The following is a 14,467-nucleotide window of genomic DNA, read 5'->3' on the forward strand; positions in this document are numbered from 1 at the left end:
CTTTTTATGGCTGAGTAATATTCCATTGTATATATGTGCCACATCTTCTTTATCCATTCATCTGTTGATGGACAGTTAGGTTGCTTCCATGTCCTGGCTATTGTAAATAGAGCTGCAATGAACATTTTGGTACATGACTCTTTTTGAATTATGGTTTTCTCAGGGTATATGCCCAGTAGTGGGATTGCTGGATAATAATGGTAACTCTATTTTTAGTTTTTTAAGGAAGCTCCATACTGTTTTCCATAGTGGCTGCACCAGTTTATATTCTCACCAACAGTGTAGGAGGGTTCCCTTTTCTCCACATCCTCTATAGCATTTATATTTGTAGATTGAAAGTTTATGTTTGAATTGGTATTTAAAAACAAAAGGAATAAAGAAACAAGACAATTATTAACTTCCAGTCAGAGAAATTGTACAAGAAAGGAAATGTAAGAGAAGGTTATTACATCATTTACATTGACATAATGAATTTGTACAAATATTTACTGAGTATCTACGTAGGCATAATTTATTCACTTAACAATTACTGTATGCTTGGCATTGTACTAGGTGCTAGGGATATAGCAGTGAACAGCAAAGACAAAAATCCCTGTCATCATGGAGTGTCATCATTCTAGTGGGGAGAAACAGTAATAAACAAATAGGTCAAATATACTTAAAAGACATGAATTTTTGGTGAATCCCTTACACATTCTGTTATAATATGGCAGCATCCCACAGTTGTGTATTGTGATGATTCATCTTTCCACTCTAGTGGAAGATAGCCTTATCTTTGAATGTGAGATGACCTGCAAAGTCATCTTTGCATTCCTTGTGACTTTTAAAATTGTAGCACTACTTGTACAGTTGTGCTTTATCTGCCACCGTTAGGGCCTGTATCAGCTGCCAAGAGGTAAGATTTGTTGTTCAACTTCGAATGTAGAATCCCAGATGGTGGACTGACGGATGCCTAGCACATAGTTAATTCTCCTTGTCAATATCATGGGTCTTTGCTGAATGGTGACATTAATGCAGTTTGGCTTCCTCAGACATAGGGGCCCACCCTGTTCCTTGTCTCTGCTCCATTCTTTTGCACCAATGGTAGATGTTGTTACAAACTTGGTATCATACATGGAATGATTTTTTGCACTGAAGTAACAAAACCAAGTTTATCAAATTCCAAGACATCACTATTGAGAAATATTGTAGCTCTGCAATTTGGTGCATGTTGCGTATACATATATAACTTGAGTAATATTTTTTTAAATCTTCTTTAAACTCTTTATTTTTTGTTATACCAAATGTTTATATAATTTCAATGTGAAAAAAACTTACATACATTTGTTAAGGTCTCCTTGTAATCTGTGAGATGGATCACAAAGAAAGAGGTGAATGATATAAGCCATGCTCCCCCCAAAATTCACCCCATGCATTTTGATTCCCACAGTGTACTTTTTGTGTAAATTTGTATCTTCAAGATGATTTCTCAGATATAGTCATAAGCCCATCTATCAAGGGACTTTACATCAGCAGATTGGGCAAGCACATCACAAGGAAGTTATTTCCTTGTGAAGCCCAGGATGGGCTGGGTCAGGCCCTAGGCACCTGCTTTCCGTTGCCATCATCACAGACTTCCTGGGTATCTCACAGTATTCAATGTGAAAATTAAAAATTAAAAAAATTAAAAATTAAAAAAAAAACCCAAGTCTTAACACTGAAATATAGGCTCTTGGAAGTATGCTTTTAGCTTTTTTAAAAAATAAGACATTTTGGGGGGTGGGGGGGAATTTGAGACATAGTTAACACTTATTTTAGCACGATAGCAATGAAAACCTGAAAAGCATAAGCTATGTGTCCAAATGCAAAAGTCATCAAAGAACCATAGTTTATCAGGGGAAAAATCCATACTGAATAAAAGATACAGTATGTCTAAATATTTTGAAATTGTGATTTGAATCAAGAGTAAATGCTGAAAAATTATGCTCAGTGTTTGCTATAGATTAAGTGTGCCTTTTCCTGCTTCCCCCAAATAAAATCGTAGAGCTTACTATTTAATCACTCCCCAAAGTTTCAGATTTCTCTCAGTATAAAGCAGGAGCTACATACAAATAATAAAATGCTTATATGTTAATGTAATAATTCCCCTGGCTCATCCAACGTGCAAGTGCACATGACTTCAAAGACTACAATTTGGGGCAAGTATAGAAGAAATGAAAAAAACACAATTCAAGTTTCAAAACCTGTTCTTAAAATTTTATTTATAGGACACTCAGGTCATTTTAACTTCTCAGTAAGGTAAAGGTATTGCACTGTCATTTGATTATCAGTCCACCTTGGCATGGGAAGAATGTACATTACCACATGCCAATCTGAGGAACTAGAAATACGACTTAAAATTACTACATTTCTTAATGACTGAGTAAGGAATTTATAAGTAAGTTTATGTTCACATTCTGCTGAGACCTCTTTGTAGTCTCAGCACCTGACAATATCTAACAGGCTCCAATAATCCTATCAGGTTAAATGATGATGCAACATTTTTTAAAGGAGCCAATTATTTCAGCTTACTTAAGTCATTCAGAGCCAAAAATCTGAAGAATGAGCAAAATCAAATCTTTATTTTTATAACTATAAATGTGATCCAAATGTGTTCACCACTAATTTTTCAAAAAGAAACATGCTGTAAATAAGCACACTGCATCTGCTCACTGATATGTGTATGGACTCACTAGATGTCTTGTTGGGTTTAAATACAGACCACTCACAGCAATACATTTTTAGTAGAAACTGTAGCATGATGTTAAGCCATTTTAGCTTTTGCACGTACATGTTGCACTTCTGGCTGATGATGCAGAAAGATTCTCAGCATTAAACTGTTAAGCTGGGCTGCACCCACCCCTTTAAATGGCATCAATATCAATGCATCGTCCTTGTTGTCAGACTTTACAGCTTCAACTTTCAGTACACTGGCAGTCTTTGAATACATCACCTCAGTATTCTCGTCTTCATCATCATCTTCACCAGCACAAGATTCTTCCTCTGCTTCCTTCAACCATTTTATAAAAGGTTCTGCTTTGACATGAATCTCTTTGGCAAGTTCTTTTGAGACGCCTCTCCCGTTGCGGAGCACAGTCTCCGGACGCGCAGGCTCAGCGGCCATGGCTCACGGGCCCAGCCGCTCCGCAGCACGTGGGGTCCTCCCAGCCCGGGGCGCGAACCCGGTTCCCCTGCACTGGCAGGCGGACGCGCAACCACTGCGCCACCAGGGAAGCCCCGAGACATATTTCTTAGAGGCCTTTTCTGACCAGCTAATGATGACTTCTTCCTCCAAAAGGTCTGCATAATACATCTCCTTCAAGATATGTGGAATCTTGGAGATGAGCTGAGCTTTGTGTATTGCTACCACACACTCCAAACAATAAAGAAGGTACCGTTGAGCTTTCTTGTTGTTGTGACAAAATCATAAGAAATGGTGCCTGTATTTCTTAATTTGTTCTCTAATCTTATTTAAAAGAACTTCCGTCAAAATAAGAGGGCCCATGGCTTTTACATTCAGTCTTTCTGCTTCAGCTACAATTTGTCAGATGAGTCAATACTACCCTCTTCTTTCTTTTTCTTAACAAAATCAAACAGGATATTGACACACTCTTCAACAGTCCTTTCCAAATCATCACTGAGGGTTAAAACTTCTGCGTGGTCACTGATTTCATCCATTCTTCACCTTTGAGCTTCCTCTGTTGTATCCTTCCCCCAGTCATCATCTTCCTCTTCTTCCACAGCATGTGGAGGAGGACCGATTTCATTGGGTGGGGGGTGGTGTCTCACTGCTGGACACGGAGCCATTTTCCTTGTCTTTGCCCTTTCTAGTTTTCTTTTCCTTTTCTTTCTTTCCTGAACCATTGTCACTATTCTCAGGTGGGATTTTGAGAATGAACACGCACAGTTTATGATGTGTGTCAAGCATGCCTCGGTAGCCGCAGGCTTTACAAGAATTACCTATTGTTTGCTTCTTTGGATTGACATGCACATCCATTTCGGGATTCTCACACTCAGGACAGAGAACAAATTTTTTAATGAATCCATCCAACATGCCTTGCAGCTTATTAGCCTCATGAGATCCACTGACAATGTAACGGTCATTCTTAACATCAAACTGGGTCTGTGCTCCCAGTTCACAACCAAAATATTTGGTGGGGATATGTTGGACGCTGATTAAGCGCTTTGGCTATGTCAACCATGGTGACTATAACTGTCTTGATTCCATTTCCTTTGCCCTCAACCTTGGCAATCAGATGGGGCATCTTGTAGCGATAGAACTGGTCTGACACGCTGCGGTTGACGTTGACAGACATTTTGGCTCATTAGTGGCTTTTTTTTTTTTTTTTGGGGCCTCTCCCGTTGCGGGGCACAGGCTCCGGACGCGCAGGCCCAGCGGCCATGGCTCACGGGCCCAGCCGCTCCGCGGCATGTGGGATCCTCCCAGACCGGGGCGCGAACCCAGTTCCCCTGCATCGGCAGGCGGACGCGCAACCACTGCGCCACCAGGGAAGCCTCATTAGTGGCTTTATCAATAAGATGAAGAGATCTTTGATTGCAGCTTTTTGGTATCCCCTGTCTGGAGAAGAAGGGATGACATAACCGACTGCAAGAGTTCTCGGTCTCTGACATGAAAAATTTTTCGCCACTGAGGCTGTAAACTTCTTGGTGGTATGCTGTGTTTCCCCAATACAGGTACCAACGGCTACACAACAGCTCGTTTTCATCAAATAAAGACATAAACCCAACATTGCTCTCCCGGGACTGGGATGAAGTGAGACACGTGCGAACCCGAGTCCCAGGAGTGCGGCGGAGGCAGCACAGTGAGCAGCGGCCAGGCCAGGCGCTGCCAAGCAGCGGGGACAGGCTGTCCCAGCGACGTCTGGGGTCCACACCCTTCAGCGCCCGGGGCCTGGCGACCTCTGGAATGTTCTCGCTGTCTGGAATATGGTTGTTTTCTTACTCCAGTTTCCCTGGAAAGGAAAACCTGAAAGCACGCTTGCGTGCTGATGCTTTATTAAGAAGAAGTATAACCCCAGGGCAGTAAGAGTGAGGGCAGGAGAACAGAAAGTAAAGAAGGAAGCTGTACTAGGTTGAATAGGGTCCCCCAAAACTCATGTCCTTCCAGAACCTCCAAATGTGACGTCATTTGGAAATGGGATCTTAATTAGGTAAGATGAGGTCACACTGGACCACTTAGGGTGGTCCTTACATCCAATGGCTGGTATTCTTATAAGACGAGAGATACAGAGATACACAGACACGCATGGGAGAAGGCATGTGAAGAGGGAGGCAGAAATCAGAGTGATGTGTCTACAAGCCATGAAAAGTCAAGTATTGCCAGCAACCACCAGAAGCTTGAAGAGACAAAGAAGGACTCTTTCCTAGAAACAGCAGGGGGAACTTGGCCTCTACAGACACTTTGATTTCAGACTTCTGACCTCCAGAACTGTGAGAGCATAAAATTCTGTTGCTTTAGGCCACCCTGTTTGTGGTCCATAATAATGGCAGCCCTTTCACACCCACAGGACTGAACTGATGATGGATCAGGGCCAACCACAGTCACCTGGGAGAGGAGTGCTCGAAACCACTGCTGGGCAGGGCACGTCTTGGTCCAGCACTGTATGCTCAGAGCAGTGGTCCTCGGTCCTGGGTGCACCAGAGTCACCTGGAGAGTCTGCAGAAAATGCAGGAGTTCTGGCCTCACCCCCAGGGATTTGAATTCAATATGTCTGGGGCAGGTCCTGGTCCTCAGACAGGTCACTCCATCCTTGCAAGATGGCTGCTACAGCTCCAAGTGGCGAGAGGTGTCCTGTACAGTTCTTGGGGTCTCAGAACACTCTGGGCTGTGTCCAGAGGCAGGAAGCAAGAAGTCCCTTCTCGGCACAGCTTTTTACGAGCAAGGGATCCATTCCCAGAAGCCCCCACAGAGCCTCTGCCTTCTGTCCAGAACTGTATCACGGGGCCCCTTTTTACCCACCACTGGCGGTGGACTTGAACAAAGCTCTCTTTACCCTTTGGGCCAGAGAGGGGCCCACACCACCCCTTAGGGCAGATGCCCCCACTTGGCTCTGCCAGCAAGGAGGGAGCAGAAGGGATGGGTCTGGCGGGTCGGCCCCTGGCCTCTGTGCTGCGATGTGGGAGAGCGTGTGACTGTCTAAACTCTTTTTTTTTTTTTGGGGTACGTGGACCTCTCACTGCTGCGGCCTCTCCCGTTGCAGAGCACAGGCTCCGGACGTGCAGGCTCAGCGGCCATGGCTCACGGGCCCAGCTGCTCCGCGGCATGTGGGATCCTCCTGGACCGGGGCACGAACCCGTGCCCCCTGCATCGGCAGGCGGACTCTCAACCACTGCGCCACCAGGGAAGCCCTAAACTCTTTTTAAAAAGACACCTTTATTGAGGCATAATTTACACAAAATAAAATTCACTGATTTTAAGTGTTCGGTTTGATGGGCTTTGATAAATGTGTATAGTTGTATAACCGCCACACAGTCATGGTATAGAACATTTCAATTAACCCAAAAAGTTTCCTTGTGCTCTTTTGCAGTCCATCTTCTCTGTTCACCCTTGGCACCTAGCAAAACCACTGATCTGCTTTTTGACACCATAGTTTTGCCTTTTCTAGAATTTCACATAAATAAAATCATACAATATGTAGCCCTTTTGTGTCTAGCTTCTTCCACTTAGCATAATACTTTTGAGATTCATCCATATTGTTCATTTCTTTTCATTACTGAATAATATTCTGTTGTGTGGATAAACCTAATTTGCTTATACATTCAATTTTTTGATAGACATTGGGTTGTTTCCATTTTTTGGCTGTTATGAATGATGCTGGTATAAACATTTGTATACAGCCTTTTGTATGAACGTATAGTTTCATTTTTCTCTGGTAAATTCCCAAGAGAGGAACTGTTGCTGGGTCATATAGTACATCTATGTTTAACTTTATAAGAAACTGCAAAACTGTTTTCCAAAGTTGCATTCCTACAAGCAGTGTGTGAGGGTCCAGTTGTTCCATGTCCTCACCAACACTTGGCATTGTCAGTCTTTGTAAGTTTAACTATTCTTGTGCATATGTAGTGGTATCTCATGGTGGTTTTAATTTGAATTTTCTTAATGGCTAATGATATTGACCATCTTTTTGTGTGTTTATTTGCCATTTGTGTATCTTATTGAAGTGTCTGTTTATATCTTATAACCCTGTTTAATTGAGTTGTCTGTCTTTTTATATTTGAATTATGAGTTCTTTTTCATTTTTTTGCATTAAAAATTTTTTTATTTTATATTAGAGCATAGTTGATTAACAGTGTTATGTTAGTTTCAGGTGTACAGCAAAGTGATTCAGTTATACATATACATGTATCTATTCTTTTTCAAATTCTTTTCCCGTTTAGTTTATTACGGAATACTGAGCATTCCCTGTACTATACAGTAGGTCCCTGTTGGTTATCTATTCTAAATATAGCAGTGTGTACATGTCAATCCCAAATTCCCAATCTATCTCTTCCCCCTCCACCCTTCCCCCCTGGTGACCATAAGTTCGTTCGCTAAGTCTGTGAGTCTGTTTCTGCTTCGTAAACAAGTTCACCTGTATCATTTTTTTTTAGATTCCACATATAAGCGGTATCACATGATATTTGTCTTTCTCTGACTTACTTCATTTAGTGTGATAATCTCCAGGTCCATCCATGTTGCTGCAAATGGCATTATTTCATTCTTTTTAATGGCTGAGTAATATTCCATTGTATATATGTATCACATCCTCTTCATCCATCTGTCAGTGGACGTTTAGGTTGCTTCCGTGTCTTGGCTATTGTAAACAATGCTGCAGTGAACATTGGGGTGCATGTATCCTTTCAAACCATGTTTTTCTCCAGATATATGTCCAGGAGTGGGATTGCTGGATCATATGGTAGCTCTATTTTTAGTTTCCCAGGGAACCACCATACTGTTCTCCATAGGGACTGTACCAGTTTACATTCCCACCAACAGTGCAGGAGGGTTCCCTTTTCTCCACACCCTCTCCAGCATTTATTGTTTGTAGATTTTTTGATGATGGCCATTCTAACCGGTATGAGGTGATAACTCACTGTTGTTTTGATTTGCATTTCTAAGAGTTCTTATTCTGATTACAGCTCTTTTATCAGAAATGGGTTCTGCAAATATTTCACTCAGTCTGTGGCTTACCTTTTCATTTTTTAGCACTGTCTTTTTTTTTTTTTTTTTTTTTTTTGGTGGTACACAGGCCTCTCACGGTTGTGGCCTCTCCCGTTGCGGAGCACAGGCTCCAGACGTGCAGGCCCAGCAGCCATGGCTAACGGGCCCAGCCGATCCGCGGCATGTGGGATCCTCCCGGACCGGGGCACGAACCCATGTCCCCTGCATTGGCAGGTGGACTCTCAACCACTGCGCCACCAGTGAAGCCCACGTATGATCCTTTTAATGTATTATTGAATTCACCTTGCTAATATTTTGTTGAGGATTTTTGCATCTCTGTTCATCAGGGATATTGGCCTGTGATTTTCTTTTCTTGTGGCATCCTTGTCTGGTTTTGGTATCAAGGTAATGCTGGCTTCATAAAATGAATTTGGAAACATTCCCTCTTCTATTTTTGGAAGAGTTTGAGAAGGATTGGTATTAATTCTTTGAATGTTTGATAGAATTCACCAGTGAAGCCATCTGAGCCTGCACTTTGTTTTTTGGGAGGTTTTTAATTACTGATTTGATCTCCTCACTAGTAGCTGATTTGTTCAGATTTTCAATTTTTTCACGACTCAGTTTTGGTAGGTTGTCTAGGAATTTAACTGTCTCTTCTAGGTTGTCCAATTTGTTGGCATATAATTGTTCATTATATTGTTCAAATGTAGTTCTTATAGTCCTTTATATTTCTGTGGTGTCAGTTGTAAGTCTCTTCCTTCTCTCATATTCTTCGAGTCCTTTTTTTTGTTTGAGTGTTGAGTCTATCTAAAGGTTTGTCGATTTTGTTTATCTTTTCAAAGAACCAGCTCTTAGTTTCATTGATTTATTTCTATTGTCTTCTTAGTCTCTGTTTTCTCGTTGTTGTTGTTGTTTTATAGTAGCCATCATAATGGGTGTGAGGTCATATCTCATTGTGTTTCCATAATGGTTAGTGATATTGAACATCTTTTCATGTGCTAGTTGGCAATTGTTTATCTTCTTGAGAGAAATACCTATTCAGGTCTTCGTGTATTTTCTGATTGGGTTTTTGGGTTTTTGTTGTTGTTGTTGAACTAACTGTAGGATTGAGTGTGTGTGTATGTTCTCTTAAAACTATAACACATCTCCAAACATACAACACAAACACACACACACATTCCAGCTAGTGAATGCGTTTTGTTTTGTTTTGTTTTTGCTAGGTTTTACATGATTTTCTTCTTCTTTTAGCTTGTGCTGAGTGTAGGATGAGCACTGTGAGGCTTTTTTAGTCTGGGGACATGGAGGCGTGGCTTTTCTGGGCCACAGGGTTCTGTACCTTGCTGTGCCCTCATGCAGTCACCCTTAAGTATAAGATTGCTCTAGCCACCTGCTTCTTTGCTGCCTGCTCAGTCCTGCTTGGTTCCTCCCCTCCAGGTGCTGGAGCTCCTGATCATAGTGAACTTATCCTTCAGTGAGCTGCCATCCATTTCATTTCACTCAAACCCCTTTTTTAAAATGTGGAATTCATAACTCCTTTTGGAATATTTCTCTAAATTTAAAAACATATTCTGTTTACAATTATAAATCTGTAAAGATTACCTTTTATCAGTATCTCCCTTCTTGACTCGCAAGTAGTTGCAGAATCCAGAGTCTTAAGCCAAGATTCTTAAAGATAGCCAAATGGGGGAAATTATTTCCTAAGACTTTAGCCTCTATTTCCAGGTACTCCTTTTTATCTCAGTTGGTTCTGATCCAGCACAAGTGTCTTCACCTAAATAAAATTATGTCTGAAACACAGAAGTTAAATGGCTTTGAGACAATTTTAATTCTATTTTCTTGGGAAATATGGGTCATCCTGGAAATGGGGTTTATAGTTTTTGGTTTGTTTTACTTTTCACAGTGAGCCCAAATATTCTTCCAAAAGAAATAGTATGTTTACCAGTGAAAATGTTATATTCCTATTTAAATGAGCTCTGGAATCTTCCAACACTAATTTTAACCCAGTTAGTTTAAAAATATTTGTCCAAATCATAGTCTCAATTTCAGAATTTTCTGAGAGGAAAGATATAGCACAAACTTTTAAAATCAAGTTATTCACACAGTTAAATTCTTTAAATTAGAACCAGTCTTTGGTCACTTTTGCAGGAAGGATCAAGGAAGACAAAGCTCTTCATAACTTTATTATTACCCCCTTCCCACATTTAAAACCACTGGCATCATCACTTTTTTGTGTTTTGTTATCCTCCTACAGAGAGAGTTGGGTTAGCAAGAGTTAAAGCATTTTGCTGCTCTATTTTTATACTTTCCCACATCTAAATAAACTTCAGCTCTTACGTATTCCTGGCCTGAAAAGTTGCTGTCTACCCATCTGAGAAGCATGTGAGGGGGTCCTCTATCGGATCTCTTCTATCTCCCCTTGCTTTTCAGCCCTTTGGAAATCTGTGATCATCCTCCCCACCTTAGTGAGATGGCAGTGAGTTATGCCTTAGACTATCTTGTCTTTCCTCTTTTGAATTATCCCTTGGGCTCAACTTTTCAGAGGTAAAGAGAACAGTTCGTGAACTCTCCTCTACGACTACTCCAGGGGAAAAACTCACATAACTGCTCTCGTCTCTCTCGTCTCCATCTATACTTCCTCAGGCAGCGTTCCCTCACTTGTCTTCCCAGCACTCCTTCCAAACTCTTTAACGAGGGTGGAGGTGTGTCTGTGCCAATCTCACTTCTGATGCCAACTGATGTATTTCAGGTGGGTGGAAGGAGAAAGCACATTCATATACCGTGGAGTTAGATTAATTTCCTTGCTGAATTGGCAAAGGCAGTAGAATCTTATTAGAAGTGAGGTGACCACTCCTGGCAGCAATAGATACAGTGAATCTCAGCAGAGCTTTCCCTGACTGTGTTGTCTGATGACACCGTTTTTGCCAGGCTCTGGAAAAACTCACTTTTTCCTAAGCCATAGCCCATTTATACTTGGGATTTATGTTACCATTCCAGAAAAATTTATCTGTTAGCTTCTGACTAAGGGAATGTTTACAAGCATTGGATTCACATCTAAATCTTTTTCTGAAGTTGAAAGCTGTCAGTCCTCAGGTGTTTCTGTAAGTTTTTCAGCGTTCTGGAAATCCAGTGTCCTTCACATTTTTAATTGAGTTACTAGGCTTTTGTTGTTGGTATTATTGGCATTATCTCTCTAGAGTAAGAATATTACATCTTTAAACGTATGTTGAAATATTTTTTCTTGATTTGTTGTTGGCTTTTTTGAAAATGAGTTTTATTGGAGTATAACTTACACACATTAAATGTACTCAATAGAGTTCACTTGTGAGTTTTGATAAATGTATACAACTGTATAAACTACCATCACAATCATGATATGAAACATTTCTCTTATTGCCAAAAGTTTCTTCATGCCCACTCACCCCCATCCCCAGGCAACTGCTTTGTCTTTTTACTCTGCTTTCTATCACTACAGATTAGTTTTGCCTTTGCTAACAATTGATATAAATGGAGTTATATAGTACATACTCTTTTGTGTCTGGCTTCTTTTACACAGCATAATGTTTCTGAGACTTGTCCGTGTTGTTGTGTGTACCATGTTCTCTTTTATTGCTGATTAGAATGTCATTTTATGGGTGGTATCACATTTGTTTATCCATTCACCTGTTGATGGATATTTGGGTTATTTCTGGTTTGGGGCAATTATGAATAAAGCTGCAATGAACATTTATATACAAGTCTTTGTGTGGACATATGTTTTAATTTCCCTTGGGAAAAACCTGGGAATGGAATTGCTGGGTTGCATGGTAAGTGAATATTTGACTTTATAAGAAACTGCTGTACTGTTTTTCAAAGTGGTTGTATGATTTTTCTTTCCCACCAGCTCTGTTTGATAGTCCATGTTGTTCTGCATTCTCATATTGTCAGTTTTTTATAACTTTAGATATTCTATTGTCTGGGTAATGATATGTCATTGTGGTTTAATTCTCATTTCCTAGATAACTAATGAAGCACATCTTTCATATGCTTATTGGCCAGGTTAAGAAACAACATTTTATTGAGGTACAGTTGACATTGTAACATTATATCAGTTTCAGGTATACAACATAATGATTTGATATTTGTATATATTGTGAAATAATCACCACAATAAGACTAGTTAACATCGCTCACTATACATAGTTATAAAATTTTTTTTCTTGTGATGAGAATTTTTAAGATCTACTCTCTTAGCGACTTTCACATATGCAATACAGTATTATTAACTACAGTCATCATGCTGTATATTACATCGCCATGACTTATTTATTTTATAACCGAAAATTTGTACCTAAGAAACAGAACATTTTGAGTACACCAGAAACCTCTCTCATATTCCCTTCCAGTCACTACTATAGACCACCACTCTCCCAAAGGCTAACCACCATTATGACTTCTAACAGTTCAGATTAGTTTTGCCTGTTTCTGGACTTTGTGTAAAATGAATAATACATGACTCTCCTCTGTCTGTCTTCTTTCACTCATTATTATATGTATGAGACTTGTCCTTATTGTTGTGTGCAGTTATAGATTGTCCATTCTCGTTTTGGAATATATCACAATTTGCTTATCCATTGTATTGTTGATGGGTGTTTGGATAATTTCCAGTCTTTAGCTATTAGATATAGTACTGCTGTGAACATCCTGGTATATACATCTTTTGGTGAACACTTTTATGTATTTTTCCAGGAGTGGAATGGGTGAGTTTGAAGCAAAATGGATGCGTTGTAGAACAACACTTCTCAAACTTTAATGTGCATATGAATTACCTGGACTCTTAGGAAAATGCTGAATGTGAATCAGCAGGTTTTGGGTGTGGTCTGAGATTTTGCATTTCTAACAAACTCCTAAGTGATGTGTTGCTGCTAATCCATGGACATACTCTGAGGGACAGGTCAGAGAGTATGCCTACATTAAGCTTTGGTAGATACTGCCAAAGAGTTTTCCAAAGCGATTATGCCCAGTTTACACCCCCACTAATAATGTATGAGAGCACTCCACGTTCTTTACAAAACTTGGTATTTTCTTTTTATTTTGGCAATTTGGATAGGTGTGTAGGGATATCTCATTTTGGATTTAATTTATGTTTTTCTTATTACTAATGAAATTGTATACTTTTTCTTATGTTTATTGGCCATCTGGATATCCTCTTTTGTGAAGTGGCTGTTGAAATCCTCCCATTTTTCTGTTAGGTTATCATCGATATAGTTTTTACTTCTGTTATTACATTTTTTTATTCTGTTATGTTTTTCATTCTGCTATCACATTTTTATTCTTCTTATTTATTTCTTATTTCTTCCAACTCCCACTTATTTCTGTCTTACTCTTAGCCAAACCTCAGTCTGTTACCTGATACTGGATCTTTCATCTCTTGTTTCAAAAAACCTGTTTTTAAAATTTTTATTAAATTTCACACAGGTAGTTTTAATTAAAAGTTTCCTTCTGTTTCTAGGTTTTTTCCAAAATGATATGCCCTTTTTAATCTTGAGCGTTATATTTCCCTCTTTCATTTATTTTGCAGAATGATTTCATAGATGTGATGGTGTCTTTTTTTCTCCTCCTCCTCTCCCCCCCCATCTTCTTTCTCCTTTTAAGCCCTCCTTCTCCTCTTCTTCCTTTGCCCCCTCCTTCTCCTCCTCTTTCTCCTCCTTTTTTTCCATTTTATTCATCCTTATGCTTGGAGAAGTCTCATCAAGAGACCTGTGGGTAGAGTCTTCTATAATAACCTCATTGTCCTTGGATACTCGTAGATTTTCCTTTCAAATACTGTATAACAGACCTGGCTAATAGAAATCTGCATTTCTCTTCATCCACCCAAAAGCCTGAGAGGAGTGGGTTAGGAGCCTGTCCTAACAGGGGAGTCATGTCTCTAATTTCTCCTATGAGGAATGGGTATTTTGCTAGTCATAGGCCAGTTGTATGCTATAGTTACTCATCTACCTTCCTGCTATATCCGCCCACTGTTTATGGGAGAAATTCTTAGATTTCCTAGATCATCGTTTGGTATACTGCAGTACATATCCGGGGCAGTTGTTTCCAGTGCTCTTGGTTGGTAGTGGTAAAACAGATTGCAGATGGAGGGTTTCTTATTTTTTCCTGTGGCCCACCTATTCCCTAGCTCTTGTCCTCCTTATTAATGGTGTTTTTGCCAGTATCTCCTCTGCTTTCTCTCTGAGTCACAGCACTTCTTTCTCAGGAAGATAAGTCACCAGTGGACTCTTGGCGTCTTTCTTCCATCCAGATCTATCTAAC

The 14,467-nt window shown here is 40.0% G+C and overlaps 1 protein-coding gene and 1 pseudogene across 1 annotated transcript in view; one reads left to right on the plus strand and one right to left on the minus strand.

Annotated features, from left to right (window-relative positions):
* The window catches only part of REC114 (REC114 meiotic recombination protein), a 96,431-nt gene that overhangs the window by 34,889 nt on the left and 47,075 nt on the right, over positions 1 to 14,467 (plus strand). The window lies entirely within an intron of this gene.
* LOC102974717 (eukaryotic translation initiation factor 5-like) lies at positions 2,883 to 4,334 on the minus strand (annotated as a pseudogene).

The sequence above is a fragment of the Physeter macrocephalus genome, chromosome 11 (assembly GCF_002837175.3).
Source record: "Physeter macrocephalus isolate SW-GA chromosome 11, ASM283717v5, whole genome shotgun sequence".
Taxonomy (NCBI): Eukaryota; Metazoa; Chordata; class Mammalia; order Artiodactyla; family Physeteridae; genus Physeter; species Physeter macrocephalus.